This window comes from Pogona vitticeps, chromosome 3 (assembly GCF_051106095.1).
Source record: "Pogona vitticeps strain Pit_001003342236 chromosome 3, PviZW2.1, whole genome shotgun sequence".
Lineage (NCBI taxonomy): Eukaryota > Metazoa > Chordata > Lepidosauria > Squamata > Agamidae > Pogona > Pogona vitticeps.
In genome coordinates this window covers 217786178-217812059 of record NC_135785.1, presented here as the reverse complement: position 1 = coordinate 217812059, position 25882 = coordinate 217786178, and the positions used below count along the sequence as shown (strand labels likewise).

At 37.5% G+C, this 25882-nt stretch overlaps 1 protein-coding gene and 1 pseudogene across 6 annotated transcripts in view; both read right to left on the bottom strand.

The window, feature by feature from the left end:
- The window catches only part of CADM2 (cell adhesion molecule 2), a 501666-nt gene that overhangs the window by 374096 nt on the left and 101688 nt on the right, over positions 1-25882 (bottom strand). The gene's annotated exons all lie outside the window — the stretch shown is intronic.
- LOC144588533 (U6 spliceosomal RNA) lies at positions 2871-2937 on the bottom strand (annotated as a pseudogene).

Here is a 25882-nt window from a genome sequence, read left to right as displayed (position 1 = left end):
TCCTGTGTTACACATGAGAAAAGCAAGAAGGAGTTGTAACTTCTATCTCTCTCCTCGTCTCTTTGATAAAAGATTCTGATTGTTTCCAGAGGGTGTGGGAAACAGATAGTAGCAATAGCAGGAAATAGACAGCTGTTTTGTGTAGCACTGCTCACTAAGACTGTCTTGTATAGGGCTCCCAAATGCTAGAAAACCTTACCTACAGTCTGGGTGTTCCTTTTTAAGAAAAGCATTACCATGTGATTCTTCTTAATGTATGAACTATGTTAAATAAATACTATAGGAAAGACATATTAAGGCTTCCAGCTCTTGTGAATGAAATTTCCCTTCCATGAGGAAGGAACCAGCTGGACACTGTGGTGAGTTTCAGAATGAGTGTATTTATTGAATACAGCAGCCTGTAGCAAGGAAATTAGCTAAACTAATACAAAGCAAAGTGGGAGATCTCAGTGCAAAAGAAGGAAAATCCAGTTATGGAGGGTGGGCATCTTATAGATAAAGCAACTTGAGACAAAGCTCAGCACAAAGCCAACCTGGCAAAGAAAGCGGTCCATGATCAGTTAGTCCCAGGACCTTTCAGCTGCCAAGTCAAAGGCAGTTTGGTCTGCCAAAGCACAAACCCCTTTGCTGCTAGTGGCACCATTCTACTGAGCAGATCCTGCAAGCGTGAAACCCTGAGGTGCTTGCAAAGTCAAATACCACAAGTTTGCCCTTCCATGCTGTATCATCAGATGTGCCAGCAATACAGCTGATTAACCTAATTAAACTAATTAAAATAAATAGTCAGACTTAAAGGAAATATTGACAGAGACCAATTCATGCATTAGAAGCCAATCAAATTATTTAAATGAGATAAACAAATTATACATCAGTGAGCAAAACTGAAAAAAAAGGTGAAAGGTTGAAGTGTCACCTACCACCTATAGAGCACAAAAAGGGTGAAATAGGGGATGGCAACAAATATGTACCCAGAAATTTTTTACCCAGTAGGCAATGAGACTAGCCCACACTGGTGTAGGAAAGAGGGTGAAAGGGTGAGTTGTCAGCAAAATGCACCCCAAGTGCTAAAGCAAAGCACAGAAAACCCTGGGTGCTTCGAACAGAGTGACTGGTCTGTTCTTCTGCTGGTGGAAAAAAAATGATTCAACTATCTTCATTCCTTCTCCATGTAGGGCTGGGGAAGGCAATAAAATCTCTCACCTAGGTGTGGTGTATGTGGATGAAACAGCACTTAATTTGGCTGCCTAATGCTAGAAAAGCAGGCTTAGAAAATGATCCAGTTTTAAATAGAGGTTCTTCCCTGTTTTCCTCTCTCACAGGCCTTAATTAAACAGAGCTGGATTCATATGTAGACTGAGTGAAATCAAATTGTGACTCACCTTAGCTCTGATTTCAGCAGATCTATTGTAAATATAAATATGAACAGAATCCATACCACTGGGAACTGTGGTTTAACTGACACCTATGCATCAGAACATCAAACAATGTTTTAATCAGCTTTGTAAAGAATTATGGTTTATGGTTCATAACTGAAGGAAGGAAGAAAAGCGAGGAGTATGTGTTTGCAAACATATCATTCCTGCTACAAATGGACTGGAACTGTTAGGTCTTAAACAAGTCACACTATACCATTGCGAATTGGCTTAATTTTACCTGACCACTCATATTTTATTATACTATGCATTCATGACATTATCACTGCCATGATATTCTCCTCGAAAAAGAAAGAAAAGAAAGAAAGAAAGAAAGAAAGAAAGAAAGAAAGAAAGAAAGGAAGGAAGGAAGGAAGGAAGGAAGGAAGGAAGGAAGGAAGGAAGGAAGGAAGGAAGGAAGGAAGGAAGGAAGGAAGGAAGGAAGGAAGGAAGGAAGGAAGGAAGGAAGGAAGGAAGGAAGGAAGGAAGGAAGGAAGGAAGGAAGGAAGGAAGGAAGGAAGGAAGGAAGGAAGGAAGGAAGGAAGAAAGAAAGAAAGAAAGAAAGAAAGAAAGAAAGAAAGAAAGAAAGAAAGAAAGAAAGAAAGAAAGAAAGAAAGAAAGAAAGAAAGAAAGAAAGAAAGGGCAGTATATGTTAATAATTCAATACAGAAACACTTGTAGTGTGGAGTAAAAGGAGAGAGTTATACTTGCTGTTTAAAGAAAATTCAGCATTTTTGTATTATGGCCTCTCAGATGCATACACCTTGGGAAAAAATTCACAACAATTATCCACAACCCTGAGAACAAATCAGCCATTCCAAATCTGAAACTATTACAGAAATGACTGTCCTGGGCTGCATCATCAGCATTACTGGTGTACCATGAAGGAGAGAACTGAAGCACAAATATTAGAAATGAAAGATCAGTGACCAGCCAACATGTTGTTAACCTACTGCTGCAGATTCTCTGTGACAACATTCATAGGACAACTCTGAATGTAGTTAAATTTATGGAATTTGGTGATATGTGCTACTAAATGTACATAGTTCTATTCATAATCTGTGGTTAATAAACATGTAAAGTAAGGATACTAGTACATATTAAGGAGTTTAGAATACAGATTTACAGTGCAATTCTAACTGCAATCCTATAATGTAATGGACAGACTTCAATCGAATCTAGAGCCTGGTTGATTACCTTCAAATACTGGCTGAGACTTCATAACGACCCTGATCCAAATAGTCTCATTTTTCAATTACTTCAAGATTTGTCCCCCTCCAACTGGCTTGCCATCATCGAGAAAAAAATTAGTGCTTTGGGTCTATGCTTGGACTCTTTTTATATGCTGTCTGCCTCTGAAACGTTTCAAATAATTATAACTTTGAAACTATGGTTCAGTACCAAGTTTGGCACAGGTGCAGCAGGGAATCTCTTCATGGTCTGTGCAAAATATGGGGATGCGGAGGGGCCATGCTAATCTTCTCTGTATCGTTCCAATTTTAGTATATGTGCTGCCGAAGCGGACGATGCCGTTCTAATTTCCCGCACCCGTGTGGGTTTGAAACGCCTACTTTCCAGGTGCCTCGAATATCTCAACCAAAACAAGCTACTACTAAACTGCGAAAAATCAAAAATTCTTGTTTTCTCCAAATCCTGGCGACCCTTAAAATGGGTGATCAATGGAAACGAAGAGTCCTGGATATTGAGCAACAAAATCTCTATAATGCGGCTAACAAGACTTGTTCACCAACGAAATTGTCTCTTCCTTGCAAATTTGGACATATAGCTTCATATCTTTCTGCACTAAGTAACCCCCAGCACCGGAGGGCGTTTTCATTGGCCCGGTTTAATGTGATGCCATCTGCAGTCCTGACTGGCAGATTTTTAAGGACCCCCTACGCTGATAGGCTTTGTTCATGCAAACAAAATTGTATCGATTCAATTTCCCATATCCTACTAGGGTGTCCCAAGTATACTGCCCCTCGTATCCAACTTTTAGAACCAATTTTAAAAAACAAATCAGGCCTCTCCGAAGCTGATAAAGTTTATTTTATGTTGAGTGACTCTCTACAGGATGTATCTGCGAACGTAGCATCCTTTTTACACTATGTTACAATCCTGTGCAACAAAGACCAGCAAACTGCACTCTTCTTTTAATATTCCTTTTATATGTTGTCTTGTCTATGCCAATAAAGGTCTGATTGATTGATTGATTGGTAATGGACAGAAATAAGAACAAGCCTCTTCCAACCAGGTGAAGTCATCTTACACCAGGTGATATCAGAGACCTCCTGGCAGAATCACTATGCAGGTCAAAATAAATTAGTAAAAGACCAAAAAAAAAAAAAAGAAAGAAAGAAAAAAGAAAAAAGAAAGAAAGGAAAAAGGAAAAAGGTAAAAAGGAAAGAAAGAAAGAAAGAAAGAAAGAAAGAAAGAAAGAAAGAAAGAAAGAAAGAAAGAAAGAAAGAAAGAAAGAAAGAAAGAAAGAAAGAAAGAAAGAAAGAAAGAAAGAAAGAAAGAAAGAAAGAAAGAAAGAAAGAAAGAAAGAAAAGAGGGGGGATAGAGAAGGGTCAGGTGACACACAAGTTATACTTTTAAAATTTATTTATTCATTTATTATAAAATGGCAACAGTTCTTTGTACAAATACCACCAGAATGTACAAAGGCAAATGAACAATAATTAGGACAATGAAAACTCCAAATATATTATCAAGGAGCAAAACAAATAAAAGATACAGAGTAAACTCATCACAAAAGACCTAAGGCGAAAAGGCCTTTGAAGTCACACCAAAATGACTTCAATGCTGGTATCAGCCACACCTGTACAGGGACAATATTCTATGGTGCCACTATTAAGTTATTATCCTAGTGGAATGCTCCAACCCATTCATCATTTCCATTACCCTTTTCTGCACTTCCCCCAGCTATACAATATCCTTTTTAAGGTGCACTGAGCAGAACTATTCATATTTAGTACAGTATTCACAACACCTTGGCATAAATCAACATCTTTATAGACAAATTAAAAACCACTGTTTATTAGATACATCCCTGAGGTGCCTCATTGTTTACATTCTTTCGCAGTGATTACTGTCCATTTATTCCTATTCTCTCTTTCACATTCTTCAATTGGTTACTTTAATTTTTATTTAGAGGGCTCTTCTTACTGTGCTATCAACTTACTGTGACAGATTCACCGAGACCTGCCTTTTTAATAGGTTCTAAAATTTTATATTTATTTGTTTCTATGAATTTGCCCAAGAATGGCTTTAAATTTCTGCCATCCTTTCATAACATAGACATTATACTAGCAACATTCAGATCTCTTAGGGATATATTATATATAACCCACTTGCAGTAACCATGGCTTCCCATGCCTTCTGAATAGGAAGCCATTTTAAGGCCACTAGCTATTTCTTTATATAAGCCATGTGCATAACTTGTGAGGCTGTCTTCTTTTAAACTGGCTATAAGTAATATTTCCTAGAGCATGTTGTTCCAAACATGACACACTGCAGTTAACTGAAAGTGCAGACAAAAACTTCTGAATTCTCTCTTCTAGTCATATGGAAGGAGAAAGGTCAGAATACAACATGAAGGTCTGAACCTCATAGTGGCTTATTCCAGTCATGAGAAATCTTAGCTTATGACATCTGAGTGAAGCCAATGTTCATCTTCCATTGGAAAAGATTTTTGGTTATTAGTTGTGTTTCCTTATAATCAGTTTCAATCTCTGGTATTTACGCTAGTTAAGAACCACATCTGAAGGATCTCTCACCATATTTTACAGTTAAATGTTGGCTGACTCTGTGGCTGGATCAAAATCTGGTAGAAACGTGATGAAAGTTTACCTAACTTGATACTATTTCAAAGTCCAAATGCATATGATGGTTCAAAATAAAGAGTAGTTTATGTAACCAGGCATTTAAATTCCATTAGTTATCTGGCTGCCAAAACAATGTTAAGGACAAGAATGAATACCACAGATGTACAGGTTGATCTGCCTGTACATGTACCAATGTTGTCGGACTGATATAAAAACTAGTATACACAATTGTGATAATTAAAAGAAACTTTTAAAGGTGCTAAAGAAAATTTGACCAAATTGATTATTTTTGAGAAGATACATTGTCTTAAATAATACCTATGAAGAGTTCATTCACTCCCAGAATTTTTATTTGTTTTAAGAATGTGAATAATAGGAATGACTCCCCACTTAAAAAAAAGGTTCTACAGTTTGCACAAATGTTCTTGCACAAACCTAGTGTCTTTTTTCCTCACTAAAGCAGAGATCAGAAGTAGTGGATGACTGACTAAAAGGATGAAAATAATCCATCCAGTGCTCCAGATGTTTTGGGAGTTCATGCAGTAAAGTTCTAGCTGTCATAGCTTAGCTACACATGGGCAGTTTTTGGCAATGTCAGAAATTTGCACAAAGGTAATTCTCACAAGTGCAAATACTAAGATGTCTGACTAAGATTGTCAGGAAAGGCACTGATCTCTGCCAGTGAAGGATAAAACTTTTCTGGTTTCCATTTCTTGTGTGCAAGAATGAGACAAATCAGATCAAAATTTTAAACAACACCTAAATGAGAAGTTCTATATGCAAATTCATCTAAAGCACTATTTCCATTAAACAAATACTAAACAGCAGTTCTAAGTAATGTTGTCCAATTACTCGTCAATCAATAAACAACAACTTACGTAGAATGAGACATAGAATGAGACAACAACTTACATATTATGAGAATATGAAAAAGCAATTGCATTAAGGCATAATACCACAGGAAATAAAGAAACAGTCATACAATTCACAAAAACAAAGTTAAGAAAAAACCATGCCATTAAGTACTTCAGCTTTCCTAGGATTCCAATAAGGGAACACAGGGAGGCCGTTCATGGGGAAATTAGTATGATTGATGTACAGAATGTGAGATGGTGAAGCAAGAACACATACAAAGATTCGAGTAAAGGGAATAATTGGAGGCCAAGTATTTTTTTATCTCATTATAAAGATTAATAATAATCTAGGGAACTGCAGAACTGGAAGGGACCCTATGGACCATCAAGTCCAGACTCAAGGAGGCACAGTTTGGAACTGAACTCCCAACCTCTGGTTCTACAGCCAGAAACTTAAACCACTGAGCTATCCAGCAGTCCATTACATGGAGCATATATCATTATGTACTGCTTATTCATATAATTTATATATGAGTCCCTATGCTTTTACAAAGGGGGACTACTGCATGAAAAATTTTTGATTATTATGTTGTACAATTTGCTTTCAATTATTAGACTTTTGCATCTGAAGAGTGTATAATCTATGAAAGCTTACACTAAAAAGTATTAGGTAAACTAAAAAGGTGTTATTTTAGACTGCCACTTTTTAAAAGTGCTGGTGACCAGTTTATATTAAAAAGAAATCAAATTGTGCAGAAAAAAACAAGTTTGCTACCCAAAGAAATAATGCGTAAAAGCTATGGACTCACCTTAGAGATGCCATACCTGCTTTTTCAATATTTTCCAGGATATTGTTTTTTTCTCTTGTTATGTTATGTATCTGATGTGAAACTTTAACTTTTACCCATTCTTTTCTGGGATAGCAGATTAATGTGAAGACTAGCAAAAATGGTTCCACTACTTGACTGCATTTTATCATACCAATACTTGTTTTTTTAATTGACCTATATGTTAAATGTATTATTGTAACAGAAAAGTTATGCTTCAGTGATCATTATCTGAATCATCACCAGGAAAAGCAGTCCTGATAATGAGTAGCTATTATTTAGCAAGGTATACAATCAATAGACCATTTGGAAAAGAATAATAAGGGGGGGGGGAGCTAAATTTTATACAGCTCCAAATAGTTTCCCATTTATTGCAGTTTCATGTTATATGTAAAAAAGTTTTACTGTTTCCTGTTACAATATTAACTGATCAAAAAGCAACAGTAATGTGCCTTGGACATATATATAAAGAAAAGGAGAATGGAAAGAAATCTGCTAGTAAATACATTCTGATTGTTGCTAAATGAGTCTCTCACAATCATAAGGTTGTGAGATGCATTTGTATCAATTCATCTTCTATTTTATATCCCGCTCTCTTTATAGAAACAATGGCCCAAATTCTGTTGCATAACAGAAGCAAAGTAATACTTTTTGGCTTATTCCTTGCCAGTAGGTAAAGAGCACCCATTGTGATTCTCAGAGGTGTGCACACATACCAAGTCAGTTCACCACCAAAAATAACAGCACAGCCTCTTTATTTACTGGGAATGAATGAGCAAAACTTACAACTTTGCTTTACAACAGGATTTTGGCCAATTCTTTCCATAAATGTAAAAGGATTTTAATTGCTTGTAATTACTTTAGTGTAATACAACTAGAATGGGTCCAACTGAATCAAATGAACTTATGAAGAAGTCAATTCAGCAAATCTCTGTATCTGTATATCTGTTACTCCCTTTCTTTCCCATGGTTTCACATCCATATCATTTTCCTCTGTTCAATTATGCCAGTTCTTTTTCTCCATTAAAGATGTTCATGTTTCTCTTTATATTTCTTTTTTTTTAATCCTGAACAAACAGCATATTAGTTCCCACTGTTTTTCAGATCTTGAGCTCATTGTTCCAAGATGAGTAGGAGACTGTGATATTTTCATAACAAAGGCACAAAAATCAATTCAAGTATTTTAATTTTCTTATTCTATATTATGAAATTAATTTTAAAACCGTTTTCACTAATTTGGTATGTTTATTATTGATTTTAAAGTACACATTGTTTTTTTTTAAAAGAAAAAAGAGGTGTGAGGTTCTTTTAAAATCCAAACAGGAATGTGACGCTGAAAGTCTGGGAAACACTCACCTAGCTCCTTCAGCTGCTTGTCTTCATCTCCTTTCGCTTCATTCGTAACAGTCGTCATTTCTGACACTCACAATGTATGTTTATTATGTGCTTATTCCTACAGTGGACTAGCTGAAAATCTATACCTTGCTCTCGTTTCTTCCTTTTTTTTTTTTTTTTTTGGCAAAAACATAAACCCTGCACTTTTATTCTTTGCAATGTTTCAAGAGAAGGGGCAATCTGCAGAAAGTAATGGTTTGTCCACAGTCCCCCTCTCAATTCCACTAAATCCATCAATCCTACCATTTAATGGTTGATGTGCAAAAAAGATTATAATTTCAGCACCCTTTTAACATGAGCAGATATCATCTTTTTCATTAATTAAATAAACACTCGAATTTTTATGTTTATTTTTATTTAGCTTTTACATTTGAACTCCTGTTTTTATTTTTATGGTGAAGAGAAAATTTCCTTTGAAGAAGCAATTATTTCAAAAATTTATCCAGACAAAAATAAAAATAAAGCAAAAAACAAAAATATAAAGCAAAACAGAAATATTATGGCACCTTGAAGAATAACTATATTTTAATGTATTACGACAGATAAGAGAGAAGTATCTATGAAAGATCACACTGAAATATAAGAGTAAGTCTTTGAGATGGCATAAACTTGGGGGTTATTTTTCTAGTTTTTCTTTTTAATTTTTTCTATGGGTATGTTTGTATAAACTAACACCATTCACAAAGTGACACCAAGGAAGGTAAAAACCCCAGGAGACGACTCCTTTTTTTAGTTAACCACATCTCAGCCAAACAAAAAGCAGTTGTCAGGGCTGTTTGAATGGTAGTGAGCAGAAGGTATCCTGTAGTCCATCTTGACTGCTCCCATAGTGTTGTCAACATTCAAGTTGCCCTTTGCTATGTAAAGCTTGCCATCTTTGTTCCCACTGGCAATGTGGGCATGCTATTGTGCAGCAATATTGGCCCATTTCCTGGGATTTTGAATCATTTATTTATTTATTTATTTATTTATTTATTTATTTATTTATTTATTTATTTATTTATTTATTTATTTATTTATTTATTTATTTATTAGATATTTAAGGAATAGCTTTGCCAGAGTTATCAACCCCCTAATGAATCTCCATAGCCAAGTGAGGATTTGAAACTATGGTTCATCATCACCATACTAAATGAAGGATAGGAGCCCATATTCATAACAAAGGTTTAGTAAGAATAAAGTAAGAGTAATGAGAACTGCAAAATGGGTGTGGGGAAAGACCACTGCTGTAGAGAGTGATGAGATAAGAAACAGGGTCATTCTACCTTTTCTCCTGAAAGGCTGTTAGCTTTTTTCTCTCTCTCCACCTTGTTCTTTTTCCCTTCTGCATAACACCTTTTTAGACTATAGCCGGTCAGAAACTGACCAAATATAAGCTTCTTTGGGGGCTAGTTCTGGGATAAAAAATATTTAAATAATAGATAAACAGGCAACAAACTCTCAGCACACATACACAAAAAGTTCCCCACAAAAAGAGTGGAGAGGAAGAAAAAGAGAGAGAAATGTACAATCAACTATGCATAAGGCACTGCATGACACAAGAAAGATTTGTTTGCCATCCCTTTTTTTAAAAAAAGAAACCACTATTTTCTTTAAATTATTTTAAAATGAAAAAGAAAACTAGGAAATCAGGAAAAATAAAGTAGCATATTATTGAGAACACTTTTCTTTTTTTTAAAATGCAAGTTTACTTCTAATTGTAAGAAGTATACAAGCTGACTGATATATAACAAAAGAGTTAGCAAAAGTGCTACTCACATCCATTTTAACCAATTTATCCCTACACATGTTTACTCAACATATACACATCTATCTGATTTAAGCAGGACAAATATTGTAGCACATGTTTTATTTTGCAAACTCAGTACTTTACAGAATATCACCACAGAGTTCAATTTATTTTTTGTGTAGTTTATATGACTCCGGGACTGACCTATGTACTTCTGTCCTTGAAAATCAATAAATTTATCTACATTATGTTTTATTTAGCACCTCTTATCCTAATAATACTCTGCAGCCCTAGGTTTCATTTCCCCTTATTCCTGAAAGATACAGCATTCCTTATTCATGTACTGGCTGATCAAAGGCTTATATTTAGCACAACTCATATTAGAAAACTGATTTTGGATGGATTTCTTACAGCAAAGGGACTTTGCAACCCAACTCATGCAAAATGCATGAGGTCATGTTGCTTTCATAATCTGTACACTAATTTCGTTTGTAAACCCTGCAAGAAATGCAAATGAAACAAAAAGGGTTATAAAACACATAGAGAGCCTTATAAAAGATGGGTAATAATATTTGTCAATAAAAACAAACTCCCATGTTTACTTTAGAAATAGTAATCTGTGTTTGACTTCAGATAACTGTGGGCTAATGCATAAAACCGGACAGGACATAGGAAGCAACACTAATTTCCAACTGGAGGTATCCAGAAAGGAGTTCTTCTAGAACTTTTTGTCCACACCAGAAAACTTACCTAGATCAAAGAAACTGACAAGGACTTTCCATCTGAACCTCGGCTCTATGAAGACATTTAATACACCAGAAAGTCTTGTAAGTTTAATGTGCTCATTTTAGCATCATTTAGTTGAAGAACAGCATGAAACAAAACTTCTTATCTATTCAGCAGCACAGTTCGGGGATGAAGAGCAATGCACATAAGCAGAAGATGGAGGAAAACAACTTTTTCAGAAGAAAGAATTAACATTTTTGCAATGTTTTAAAACATTGATGAGTTTTGTGGCTATCAGATACATATGACATATGACAGACCAGCAAAAATGGGAGTAAAACAGAAATAAATTTGACTATTTTTCCTTATCCTTAAATTGTTTTACTATACCTTAAATCTACAAACAGCAGGAGTTCTAAGTAACCTATAGCTTCTCCTCTCCAAGCTCACATACTTCATTTAAGATAAACACCATTTCATTAATTTTATTTCTTAGTTTGCAGCTTTTGCATAATCCTTTCTCTTGTTATTTGTTGGAATATACTTCACCACACATTTTAGAATCATATGCAAATTTTATTAGCATGCTGTTTATTTCCCTTTCCAAATCATTAATAAAGTTGTTAAATAAAAGTGGCTGTAACAGCAATCCCTGTACTATCTCTCCAGACACCCTCCGTTTATGCGTCTTTGGCCAGATTTTAATCCATTTAACAATGTTCCTATCCAAGCCAATTTGAGTTAATTTTTGATGTGTAGGAAAAGATCAACAAATGCTTTGTCAAATACTGAGCATATCCACTGCAGAGAGAATGAGAGAGAGAGAGAGAGAGAGAGAGAGAGAGAGAGACTCCTTTCAAAATTCCTTCCTTTCCAGGTCAGATGTAACATATTTTATTGTACTTTCTATTTCTGCACAATGCACAGTTTGTATGCAGTAAAAAAGGTAACTAGCCAGATAGGATTAACAGACTCAGCAGAACTGTGAGGTCTGAAGAAACACACACACACACACACACACACACACACACAGAGAGAGAGAGAGAGAGAGAGAGAGAGAGAGAGAGAGAGGAGATGGGAAAAAAGTAAATTTCTAAAAGCATCCACCACTGCAACACCCACCAGAAAGTCCATGCTGTAACCAATTGGCTCTTGGTTTTTTTTGTGGGACTAGGAAAGGGGCACAGAAAGGCAAAAGTATAGCCGAAAAGAGCAGTTCCAGACATGAGTGACAGAGGCTGATTGCAGAACAGGTGAGGGTGGAAGTTAAATGTAGTGACAAGGTTAAAAGCAGATCTATCTATCGATCGATCGAGCAATCGATAGATCGATAGATAGATAGATGTGTGTGTATGTGTGTGTGTGTGTGTGTGTGTTTAAGAAAAGGAATGTGCAGAAAAATGCATATGTTAGAGGTGTGCCAGTAATTATGCATATTATAGAAAATGTGAATGAATATTCAAGCATCAAAAAAAAATCTTACACTTTGTAACATTATAAATTATGAGCAAAATATGGGACAGGAATGCAGGTGAAACTTAAATAAGTGCACTGAATCAAGATTAAAATATTCCACATTGCTAGATTCATTTTCCTCCAAGCAGTGTAATGTTCCTTGGCTGCAATGCTTAGCCAGCTTTTTCTTCTTTGCAAGGAATGGGAGGGAGGTTATTGGTATTTAGTAAAATTTGTGAATATTTACAAACATGCAGCTGAAGCACAGAAGGGTATGCCAACGGAATAAAAAATCACACACACACACCTTGGGTCCCTTTAGGCCCACAAACAAATTTAGAACACTAGATTATTGTTGCAATTTTATTTCATTGTTTTGTTTAAAAAAACACCTTCCAGGCAAAGTTTTCCCAGTCAGGACTTCGGGTCACTCTCACTTAGTTTAGATTAAGAAAATGTGACACAGGAATTCCCCTCTCACTCCGTCCAAAGACAGACAGTTCTTTTCTCAGAACAGGAAACCTTGCTTCCTTCTCAAGGTAAAACGTTAGAGTTACCTACAGGAATCATCTCTTCTTTGTTGTCTAACTCAATCCAGACAAGACGGAAGTGCTGTTAGTGGGTGCTTCGCTGGACAGGTTGGAGGGCCATTTCCCTACCCTGAATGGGCTTACACTCCCCCTAAGGGACAGGGTCCGCAGCCTGTGGGTGCTCCTGGACCCCAGTCTAACTTTGGAAGCCCAGGTGGACTCGGTGGCCTGAGGCGCCTTCCTTCAGCTGCGGAAATTATACCAGCTGCGGCCCTACCTGGATGAGCGGAGTCTCATGACAGTTACACATGCACTGGTAACATCTCGTATTGATTATTGCAATGCGCTCTACGTGGGGCTGCCTTTGAAGACAGTCTGGCGACTGCAACTGGTCCAGAATCGAGCTGCGTGGCTGGTGAGTGGTGGAGCTGCTAGAGATCACATCAAGCCGATTCTGTTTAATTTACATTGGTTACCAGTTGCTGCCCGGGCCCAATTCAAAGTGCTTGTTTTGACATATAAAGCCCTAAACGGCTTGGGCCCTGGATACCTGAAGGACCGCCTCCTTCCATATGAACCTACCCGGCAGTTAAGATCTAGCCAGGGGGCCCTTTTGAAAGAGCCATCCCTTAAGGAGATAAGAGGGAGGGCTTGTTGAGAAAGGGCCTTTTCGGCAGCTGTCTCCAGACTATGGAATGCCCTCCCAACTGAGATTCGTCTGGCGCTGATGCTGATGACATTTTGGCGCCGGGTCAAAACCTTCCTGCTCCAAATGGCTTTTAACTGAAATAACATCAAATGTGGGTCTGATGGCAACTTTTAGAATATGTATTTTAATTGCATTTTAATTATTTTGCCCTTTTATTTTGCCTTTTTATTGTATTTTAAATGCTGTAAGCCGCCCAGAGACCTTCGGGTAGTGTGGGCGGCATATAAGTTAAATAAATAAATAAATAAATAAATAAATAAATAAATAAATAAATAAATAAATAAATAAATAGGGAACAAGCATCTACCAAATCTTTTATCAGTCCCACATTTTTCCCAGCCCACACAGAAACCCCTTGTCCAAAACATCTAATGGGAACCCATAACTTTAGAAACATGTATCCAAATATACACTTCTCTCTGTGTCTGTTAGTCTATTCTAAAATATTTCTGTTGTTTTCAACTCACAGTCTGTCATATCAGACAGGAGGGTGTAAGAGAGGCATCTCTGCCTCTCTTACTACCACACTAGTGAGCTATGCACTCCCCAATAGTCACAGTCCTTGAGCAAATTATCCCCAGACCCAGCCACCTCATTATTCATCCTGCTAGTCCAGATTTCTGCACAGGAACAAACAGCCCCAAACCTCTCCTATTTGGAGCTGCCCTTTTTACTATGCCAGCCAGCCAGTGCCACCTTGCCCCAGATGATTTTTATAGCTTGATTTGCTTTTGAGTGAAAACTTCCACTTAGTGAAAACCCTGCCTCTTGTTCTTCTTTGCCTGCAGACCCATGGGTGTTCTTCTGTTTATTACTTGACTGCCCAATACACTTTATTAATCTATATTTAGAATGAATAATGAGTACAGTTCTATTTCGGAACAAACCAAAAGAGTTTATTAATGATGGACAGGTAAATGGAAAGAAGAAAATATAATTTACTAGGTATTCAAACTAAGGAGGAAATCACTGTAATTACATATTATTCATACATGTAATACATATAATCCATCACAGACTCCCCTCTTACATCCAAACTCAAAACCAACTGTTCACAGACTCCACACATCGGACTCTTCAGCTCTACCTATGCTAGTAACTCCCAGTGCAAATCACATTCTTTCACATTCCAAACACACCAACCAATCAGCATTCAGTCCTACACCAAACATTCCATCACCCATCCACCAGTCATTTTAGCACCTAGCTTATGCATGCATTCCACAAATATACACCACCCACCCACCTATTGTTGTCATTGTTATTGTTAGCAATACAGTGGACCCTCGACTTACAGACGGCTCAACTTACAGACTTTTCGAGTTACAGACTTCTCTGGCTGCAAAATTTAGATTCGATTTGCAGCCAGAGAATCGACTTACAGACCAGAAAAAACCAAAATGGAATAAAAATAGAATAAAAACCACTGGTTATGGGATTAATCGGTTTTCAGTACATTGTAGGTCAATGGAGATTCGACTTACAGACTTTTCGCCTTGCAGCCACCATTCCAATACAGATTAATTCTTTAAGTAGAGGGTCCACTGTACTCTATATAATACAGCAGAGCAGAATGGTGTTGCAGAGAAGGCTCATATTCCTGACAAGTATTTCTAACTACCATTTGGGGATGAGGCATTATCCCTTAATTCAGACTATTGTATACTTATGTCTTTAGAAGTGTGTCATCTTTCTCAAACTTCCAACTGTTTAATTCCCTTCACTTCAGAAATACCTTGGTAACAGGGATATGAAAAGAGAAACCAGAAGCTTTGTAGCACTTTTAAATATAACTTCTTGGACACACAAAAGCTTATTAAAAAATAAAAGATAGTTAGTCTTAATACAAGACTTCTGGTTTCTTTTGTGCTGTAACAGACTAATACGGCTATCAGCTGGATTACCTTTTCTGTAACAATATGAACAAAAAAATCACTGTTCCTGGGACAGTTTGGGAATCTGGTCATCTCGGCATGGCAAGATTGTGTTGTGAGCACTTCCTGCATGAAATCATGATGGCAAATGGAGGAGCTTGTCTTGGTTTTTGCAATTTCGGGAAAATATAAAATCTCTGTTTCTATCCAAACCTGCCGTTTCCCTTTGTAAATAGCCTTTCCAATGTTATTATTGCACTAGTCCATGGAACAAAGAAACAGTTGCATTTTGCAATACTGCACACATTGTGCATAAATCACACGCACACAAAAAACACTTCTAAAAATATTTCAAATTTTCTTTGATATTCAGAATCTCTGCAATAATTTTTTTAAAAGTTCCTTGCTATAACTCAAGGGCTAATTAAATCAATATTTACACAATGGCATTAAAAAGCCATATTTTGACAGTCAGATCCTAAAGAAAGTACTCTACTGATCAATGAAGAAAATCAAACTTTCACTAAATACGTCTCATTGTGTAGTGGTTATACTACAGTACTGCAGCCAAGAGTCTGCTCACAACCTGAGTTTGCTCCTGACAGGTTCAGGTAGCCACCTCAAGATTGCCTCAGTCTTCCATCCTTCTGAGGTCAATAAAATGAGCACCCAGTTCACTGGGGGTCAATGTGTAGCCTCAAAATGTGTAAACCACTCAGAGAGTGCTTAAGCACTACGGGTCAGTGTAGAAGCAGCACACTTTGTTTTCAATATTACTTCACCTGCTAATAGGAAGCTCTGTGTGATAACTAGGAGAAAACATATAAAAACCAGATGAAAAAATCCACAAATACAAATACAGATTCTATGTCATGTCTTCCCATTTTTTGTACACAGTCTCTCCATGCTCAGCTCCCCTAAGCTATCATTACATAACAGCATCTATTGTGATAATTGATATGGTGAGATTTGGACCTATCTGTTTCCACAGGAAGCATTTAGATATTCAACCATTTCATCCTTGTCAAAATCTCAGAAAGAACCAGGGCTTCTCATGACCTGGAAACATTTCTGTATTCACTGTTTATGGTATGTCATGACAGATTGGATGGTAGAAACTGATACAGAAAGATGGAAGTTATTTAGATGGAGATGTTGAATGAACTGAAAACCTAGGAATAAATAACATCCTTTGGACACTGTTAATAAAATATTACTAAATTAATTCGAGCTGAGTGGTGGGGCGCAGAATATCTAAAAATTGGCTATGTGGAGGGTGTTATAAGGGCCTGAGTAGCAAGGCAAAGACATGGAGCAACTAAAGAATGGTGGCAGCAAAATAGGAAGAAAATAAATAAGTCAAGATTTTTAAAGAAAATGTGATTATTTAAAGAGACCATTACCTAAATAGTTAAGTGACAAGATAAAAGGAGTTTTCACATCGGTATATGAGAGGGATAAAACACAAACCTCTTTAGTTCTGCTTCCACCCCACAATATGATACACCACTGTTTTTGTGGTGTATCACCCCGCCCCCGCCCCCGCTCCACTCCAGTACTCTTACCATCACTCATTTTTACCCTCATGGAAATGGGGCTTCTAATTCAGATGTCTGAATATATCTATTTCACAATAGCCTTTATTTCCAGAGGGAAAGGATCTTACAGATGCAGTTTAGATTATACATTTATGGGACACATTTAACAGATGAATGGCACACTTAACAGAACCTAATTATCAAGGGGGTTGTCTCATCCTCTGGGGGAAATCTATTTTGAGATAGAACCAATCCAAGCACTTAAGATGGGAAATCAGTAATACCCATGCAGTTGCAAAAAAAGGTATCTAAAATGCAAATGTTTCATGCTTATGTAAGAGAGGTAAATGAATGTTTTGTGTTTACTGCAGTTTATCTCTATTGTGTAACTTTTCACTGCCATTTGCATATCAAACTGTTTCCAACATTTTTCATCCTATGGCACTGTAAGGGCTCTTAGGTGCTAATCAGAATGTCTGGAGGAGCAGAAATTCCGAATCTGTAAATTGGTCTGGATTGGCTGAAAACCCAGTGAGGAGGTTTTCAGTCATTCCTCGTCAGTGTACAAAGTCCTGCTAAACTATGTATCCAATTCTGCTGCATGCCTGCTTCTGCATCTCTATCTCAGAACTTCCTATTTTTGCCTTCCTGTTTGGGGATTTTTTTCCCTCATATTTATATGGATTTCTTCCATTCCCTCCATACAGTCTACTTGTCCCAAGTGTGCCTCCTTGAGCTTTTTTATTCAGGATTCTCTCCTCCATTTCTTTGCGGGTCTTCCCTTCCCTTGAGTTTATTTTGAATGTCCTTTCTTCAATTATTTTCACTGCTGCCTACAAGACCTGCCTGTTGCTACCTACTAAACTTTTTACATTTTTTTTTTAAAAAGATATAAAGTGGCGATGGGAAATCTCCCCATATTCTAGTAATAGGGGTGGGGGAGCATTGATTGCAATTTTTGTCTTTATTTGCTTGCTTACTTTTTTTGTGGGGAGGGAGTTCTGTATGTGCACATACACTTTATAATTAGTTCACTATATTCACTAACTGCCCAGAGTAGACATTTGGTCTAGATGGGCGGGATAGAAATAAATAAATAAATAAATAAATAAATAAATAAATAAATAAATAAATAAATAAATAAATAAATAAATAAATAAATAAATAAATAACCCTGGGGATACTTTCCCTGTTCAACTGAATTTTTTAGAAAATAAATTACTCAATTCATTATTTAAATTCTCTTAAAGGGGAAGATTTTGATGTCCTGGGGTTCAGTTTATTTTGTTTGCTTCTGTGTAGTTGTGTAGATTGTTGCAGTGTGTCACTGGGCTGTGTGGGTCACTGTTGCTGCTCATTTTCCTCAGCTTGAGGCATTTTTCTTTGTATTATGTTTTTCTTGATTGCTATGTTGAGTGGGTGTCTCTATGTGCTAGGCCATCAATGTTTGCATGCCTGGCTGCTTCCTTGCTTTTTTTTTTTCTTTTTAATGCTGCTGACCCGGCCCAAGGGTCTGTTGCACTGAGTGGGTGGTGCTGAACTCGTACTGTTGTTTTGAATGTGATAATACAAATTAGTGCCTGCATAGTTCTGACTATGATTTTTCTTTCTTATCTACTGTTGCCTGACTGCTTCTCTGTTGCCTTGCTCTGCTTTTTAAGAGTATTTTTAATTAGCTCTTTTGGACTGCCAGAAAACACAAATAGAGAAACACAAAATAAATGACCCAAAATAGGTTTTCCATTTTGTATAAAATGAAAGGATCCATAAAGAAAAAAGTATGAAAATGAGAGCTGACCATTTTGTTTTGGAGATCTGACAAACAGATCCATTTCTGAAAACATATAATTATTTATTTCACACGTAGGAAGAGACAGAAAAAAACTATAATTGAGTTTATCTGAACTTATTTATAGTAGAATCCACCTATAATCAGTCATGGCTAAAGCCAATGGAACAAGTTCCAATATAAAACCAGCAAAGTTATTTAATCAGTGTCCATGTGAAATCTTATGTTTTAGCTCTTGCAGATTGCTTAGCAATAACATTTGCTATATGTTTCTTTATTTATTACATCCTGAAACTTGCATCTATTTTGTCCTATGCTTATGGTCAGCTACCAGTGGAAGCAAACAGAATAATAAAACAAAATGGTTGTATGTTCTATGGTGAGAGCAAATTTTGATAAATCATTACAGTATATGAAAGAATAAGTGACAGCAAGTCAACACAGTCCCTTGCAATTTCACATTCTTGTGTCATGTGTCATAGGTGACTGGACAACTATGTAAATGTACTGATATATTCATGGGAAAAGAATAATAGACATAATTTCCCCTCAGATCTCCATAAAACAGAATTTCAATTAAGAACATTCACACAGAATCTCTGTTTTTCAGACACAAACATTCGTGTATCTGCAGCACATACATTTGCTAAAGAATGTGTTAAGCATGAAGAATCAGCACGTATGGGTGAAACACCATAACTTCCTCCGGTGAATGTGGTAGTGGTCACCTTATATGCCTAGTGGCAACATTCATTGTTTGACCTTTCTCTGTTCAGTGTAAATTCTGATCTAAGCCTCAAACACACAGGCAATAAGTATTGACAAATGACTAGAATATTATGTTTGTATTCCAGTTCTTAGTGAATAGAAATTTTTCCATTATTTCATTCCACATGTTCACTCTATCAATTTGACAGGGCCATGCAGTTGTACACTTCACTACTTTCACTCTGGAACAATGTGGCTTATCTGTCTGTTGATAATACAAATGATAGAATTATAATGTGAGGTACAAACCACTTTAACACAAAAATATCATCCTTCATTTTGTTAACTTATTTGCATTTGTTTTAAACTGCCTTGAATCATTGCAATGATATCTTCACCAAAGGCCCAACAAAGTTATGCTGTCTACAGAAAAAGTATCCAGTAAGTACAAGTGCTGGTCAGGGGAAAGTTCTACAGTGGTACATTGACTTACGAACTTAATCCGTATTGGAATGGTGTTCGTAAGTCGAAATGTTCGTAAGTCTAAGCACCATTACCCACTGAAATGCATGGGTATGGGATTAATCCATTCCAGCATTTTAAAAAAAATAACAAAAATAAAAATAAAAATAAACAGAGCAAGTCCCACACTGGGACTGCAAAAAATAAATCACCAAAAACAAAACAACACCAACCCACAATCCCCCCCAACTTTTTTAAAAAGCAGCACCTTACCGGTCTGAAGCCTCCCTAGCTTCCCAGGCTTCCATTGCTGTTACGTTCGCTGTGGCTGGGAGGCTTGAGCCTGGCCGGGTTTCTTCAGCCACTCGCCTCCCACTTACTCCACGCCACCCTCCATGGGCCGTTGGTGGGAAATTCAAATGGCGGAGGGCAGTGAGGAGCGAGCAGGAGGTGAGCCGGGAGACAAGCAGCCGGAGAAACCCAGTCAGCTCAAGGCTCCCGGCGCTCCACTGCCTCCATTGTGCCTGGGGGGAAAGCAGCCAAGGGCCCAGCTAGATCAAGCCTCCTGGCTCTGAGTCACCTCTGCCCCCACTGCCCCCGCCAGAGCACCCAGGAGGCTCAAGCCTCCTGGCTCTGTGTCACCCTCGCTACCCCCACCGCATCCCTTTCCCTAACTGTTGGGGTGAAAGGGCTACAAAGAAGCAGTCTCTTCGCCACCAACAGTTAGTACAGTAAATTCAAATTCCCCGCCCTTTCCCCTTGCCTTTTACCTTTTGTAAGTGGAAGCTCCGTTTGCAAGTTGAAGCAAAATTTTGCAACCGGAGCAGTTCGTAAGTCAAAATGTTCATAGATAGGGACGTTCGTAAGTCAAGGTTAAACTGTATTTATTTTAGGCCCACGTCTCTAACAGTCTCTACATTGTAGAAAAGGTTTGCCAAGATCTATTTATTTATTTATTTATTTATTTATTTATTTATTTAATTTATTTATTTATTTATTTATTTATTTCTGTTTGCGAAGGCTTTCACGGCCGGGATCTAATGGTTGTTGTGGGTTTTTCGGGCTCTTTGGCTGTGTTCTGAAGGTTGTTCTTCCTAACGTTTCACCAGTCTCTGTGGCCGGCATCTTCAGAGGACAGCTCTCAAAAATACAGCGTGCAAAAGGTCAACGAACTCTACCCAGCCACAAGGACAGGGATCACTACACACAAAATGACACTCATCAACCACAGTGACAGATAATCTCTTCTCCTTAGCACAACAATACACCCACAACAAGACACACTAATCACCCATCTACAGAAAAAGACAAAAGCCTATCACACAGCCATAAATACTGCACTCCCTAGCCAACTACACCAGAGCACAGAGTGCTGTCCTCTGAAGATGCCGGCCACAGAGACTGGCGAAACGTTAGGAAGAACAACCTTCAGAACACGGCCAAAGAGCCTGAAAAATCCACAACAACAACAACAACAACAACAACAACAACTTATTTATTTATTTATTTATTTATTTATTTATTCATTCATTCATTCATTCATTCATTCATTCATTCATTCATTCATTCATTCATTTATTTATTTATTTATTTATTTATTTATACTCTGCCTATCTGGTCATTGCGAACACTCTAGGCGGCTAGTACTTATCAAGTACTATATAGGTACAGGGACCCAGGCCATAATTCTAATTACTTGTCTCATTATTTTTCTTCACATGTCACTGAAGTGGATGGAGTGGAAAGTATATTTCCAAAGTCAATAGAGGCACTGGCAGTATGTTTTTGATGAATTATCAGTACTAATTGAAAGAGTATAAAGATGCGGACAAATTTTATCAGTGTCTTACCAATGTTCAGGTCAGTCTATCTCTACAGGGCGAAACAACCTGTTGAAGATTCTCAATTCCCCACAAGAATATGCCCTCCAGCGCAAAAACAAGACACCACTCTTTTGCTTTTATCAAGGTTAAACAGTTTTTTGCAAAACATCTCTAGCATTTTTCTATTTTTAAAAGTTTTGTCTACATTGGAAGCACAAAAGGACAGACTCACTACTCCAAAAGATACATATGTTTATTTTAACAGTTCATTTAACAATTTATTATTATGATTTTTTTACTTAACAGTCAATCTTGGGAATGTACACATTCTATGAGAAATTAACACTACAAAATCTAAATATGATGTTTGTCAAAACAACACTCTCTGGGCAGTCTACAATATACGTAATTATGAAAACAACACTTTGTCCCCCAGTGAGAAGGGCACTCATTTTATCAATCTCAGAAGGATGATGAGTCAACCCTGAGCTAGCTACCTGAATCCATTGGGATCAAACTCAAGTTGTAAGCAGAAGCTTGACTAAACCGTTGCAGTTTAACCGCTGCACCACAGGGACAGCTTTATCCTGATGTAAAAAGAAAAGCTTATTTACACTTTCTTGGCTATGTGTATACCAGTACCAATCAAGCCTACATCTACTGTATAATCTACTGCTTTTTATAAGGTTTTGCACCCTCTCTGGAAATAAATGGAAACATCTGATCCAGGACAGCCTCTGAATGGAAAAAGGCAGGGGGAAAGGGTGGGAAATTCAAAAACGGTGCTGGAGAAGTCTTCAGAGGCTTGCTTAGCACCACCGGAGGACTGCCAGGGGACCTCTGAAAGCGGCAATCACCTGTCATGTGCATGGGCCCTGTGGAGTGCTAGGACAGGCCCATGGCAGCCATGAATTCCAGACCTGCTTCAGTCAGCTGAGTCTCCACATGTATGTTAAGTCCCTCAGAAACAAAAGTCTGGCGGATCTTGACACAGCAGTAGCTTCTGTCCTCACATCAGAAGCTACTCTGATATAAATATGGGTTGGATTCAGATAAAATAATAAAATTAACCTGGTTAGAATTGTATGCAATAAATAATAAACTGTTGAAATTGTGCCCAGGAACAACGGGTAACAAGTAAAGCTGTCGTAACAAAACCCACTTGCTCCTTGCAATTGGGGTCAATTTCCTGACCCCAGTCAACAGTCTGCCTAGACTGGCTAAACTTCCCAAATATTTTTAGAAAGCAGCTCATGAGGATTTCTCCACAGACAAACTTCACTGTAGCAGTAACACACAGGCATGCAGTCAGCAAGATGGCAACATTTACTTTGACAGGTAGGTGAAAGTGCTGGGTCAAGATGCTGGTCCTAAATTCTAAGATTTTATACAGCTTAGTAGCCTAATAGACAGTTAGTGATCTGAGGTACACCCCTTGTTCAGACCACAAACAGTTCCTTCTAAGGGATTATCTGACTGACTATGAATGTGCTCGCTGATTAAGAGCTACTGGAGAAGACCTTCTGAGCATATATCATCTATAAGACCCATCTGATGAACTCCAGAATTATGTCACCGATTTTAATCAAGATTTTAAAAATGTATCCTTTAAAATTGTTCTCATGGTTTTATTAAATATATACTTCCTCTTATTTCTATTGGTTTTAAAGGTTAGTTTTATTATTTTTATAATCTTGGTTCAGTTCCACAGTATACTGAGAGTCTTTACAGCAGAGAAGAAACTTCACTGCATATGGGGGCACAATTTTTCAGAAATATCATTTAAAGCAAACAGGTTCTGTTTTAAATGGGTTGACCTTAAATAGACTCAATGGCCCCTGTGGTTTCTTCCATCTCTGTGATTCCATGATTCTATGACCTCAATCCTCATTGCTGCTAGATTTTGGTGGTGTTTTTCAATTGCTGTAAAACAGCTTGGTGAGTTGTGTGATTCCTAGCCTTTCTTAACAACAACAACAAGATGGTTGTTGTGGGTTATTCAGGCTCTTTGGCCGTGTTCTGAAGGTTGTTCTTCCGGACATTTCACCTGTGGCTGTGGCTGGCATTTTCAGAGGACTGGAGGAGGAACTCAGTCCATGCTCTGTTGCTGTTTGTTGTGTAGTTGAGTATTTATAGCTGTGGGAACAGCTTTCGTCCTTTTCAGGAGATAGGGGGATGATGGTGATCAGCGTGTTTTTGTTGTGGATGTATTTTTGTGATAAGAGGGAGAGATTATCTGTCACTGTGATTGATGGGTGTCTTTAACTGGCCTTTTTTGTGCAATGATCCTGGTCCTTGTGGCTGGGTAGAGTTTGTTGACCTTTTGCAGACAGTATTTTCCAATGCTGAGAGCCAGGCCTTATTAAGTTTTAGACTTTCCTCTTTTTTGTTGAAGCTTTGCTGGTGTTTATGGATTTCAATGGCTTCCCTGTGCAGTCTAACATAATGCTGGCTGGGGTTGTCCAGTACTTCAGTATTTTGAAGCCCGAAAAACCCACAACAACCATCAGATCCTGGCCGTGAAAGCCTTCAAGAACAACAACAAGAATTTTAATATAAATAAACAAGCAGATCCTCCATGTTACTGACCGGCTGCAAACCTACCAAAATAAATAAATAAATAAAAATAAAAAATGAAATTTTGTGATGATATTTTGTATGGCTCAAAAACAATTTTGTTCTTCTATCAGCCCTTTCAAAGTAAGCAATATATAAATTAACAATTTTTTTTCCTATTCTGAAATGTCACCATTCTTATCATACATCTTCTGGTTTTCCTTGAAAATTATTAAATACTGCAGCTCAGTTACAATCACGGATTCTTTCTGTCTTCTATCCTACTCCATGTAGCCTCAAAAGAGAGAGAGAGAGAGAAAGAGAGAGAGAGTAAAGCATTATCTTATTATATGAATAAAGCCACAGCATAGACTTATACTAGAAAATATATTTCTCAGGCAAAAAAAAATAGTGGAAGTGAATGAGAAAGAGTCAAGGTTGAGCATTGTCTGAGCCCTTTCAATGCAATCTGTTTTGCTACTGTAGAACAGCAGAAATAAAGCTTTAAAGGCTTAACGAAAGCTTCCTGTCATGCTAGTGAGTCTCTGCCTTGTATGTTTGTGTCTCTTAAAAACAATAGTCATCACTTTCACCTGGAACCTTCCCACATCTTAACATTCATAATAATACATGCAGAGGGGAAAAATAGGGCATAAGTGCTTCTGAAAGCCTTTAACAACAAACCTGTGTTTACCAAAAAGCAAAGAAAGAAAGAAAGAAAGAAAGAATCCAGACTGATTAATGATGATTAAGAAAACTTCCTTCACCTATGTATGAAAGTGAGAATTATATTTCCCTGCCTCTTTTCTTCAACATTCAGAATAATGAAAGTTGTAGGTCCCAAAAACGGTTAAAAGAGAGAAGAGGGAAGGAAGCAACAAAATAAGAGACACCTCAGGGGGAACTGCACATTATTAAACTGCCATTAAAACTACCATTGAAAATAGGTTTCCATGCAAATGTGTAAAAGTGTCATACATCTACGATAATGAAAAGGACAGTGCAGTAATATTCAACCATGCATACAGTTTCATTGAACTATATGTCCATAATATGTCCAGTTGTGCCACAGAACAGTCATAGTGAACATTAAGAACTTTATGCAGAAGTCTTCTGAAGAGCAGTATCATATTTTAATATTGCTAATAGCATAACTTTTCTTCAAAGAAAAGGTGTGGTGAAAATTAATTTTTTGTTTTAACCGAGGCTGGAGCTGCGAGGAGGGAAAGAGAGAGAGCGTCGAAGCACAGCTGATTGGTGGGGGTTTGCGATGCTGGCTTCCCTGCAATCTTCGCAAACCCCCGCCGATCAGCTGTGCTTCGGCTCTCTCTCTCTCTACCCCTCATAGCACAGCTGATCGGCGGGGCCTTTGGGATGATAGTGGGGAAGCGCTTCCCCGCGATCATCGCAAAGTGAATTTTCCCCATAGGGGCCATCGCAAAGTGATCGCTCTTCGATCGCAAAAACTTAATCACTATGCGGATTCGTCGTTAAACGGAGTGCTCGTTAAGCGAGGCACCACTGTAAAGTCTACTGCAAAACCGAAGAGAAACTATTTTTAAATGGTTCAAAATCTGTATGACATAGGTAAAGGTAAAGGTTCCCCTTGACATTTAGTCCAGTCGTGTCCAACTCTAGGGTGTGGTGCTCATCCCTGTTTCCAAGCCA